Raw genomic sequence first — 427 nt, forward strand, 5'->3', positions numbered from 1 at the left:
ATAGGTGATATTTATTTAAGGTGCTCATACTGAAGTCTCCACTTACAATTGTTCATAGTTCTCTGGAAATAAAAAACCTATAAAACTGTTCAGAATTCCCGGCAGGGCGCGGGGGATAACAATACCAGGTACTTAGTTGCTTAAAATGAATCTTATTGTTGAATGAATGAAAGTAATAACTACTGGCATGCTGAATAGAAATAGAAGCGAGGATCAAGGGAGGCCTAGAGAGCAGAGAGGGAGGAGAAAAATGGAAAGGGATTGAAGGAGCTGGGCATGTGATGTGATTTGATGTTTGGAAAGCCTGGGGAGCCTGATGATGGGTGGGCTCTTCCTGTCCTAGATTTGAGGACAAAGAGTGAGAGCACTCTACTTCCTGGGTGGTCACGGGGCAAGACAAGACAATTCAGCCTGGAAAGGGAAAGAA

Source organism: Pteropus alecto, unplaced genomic scaffold (genome assembly GCF_000325575.1).
Source record: "Pteropus alecto unplaced genomic scaffold, ASM32557v1 scaffold270, whole genome shotgun sequence".
In the NCBI taxonomy this organism is placed as follows: domain Eukaryota; kingdom Metazoa; phylum Chordata; class Mammalia; order Chiroptera; family Pteropodidae; genus Pteropus; species Pteropus alecto.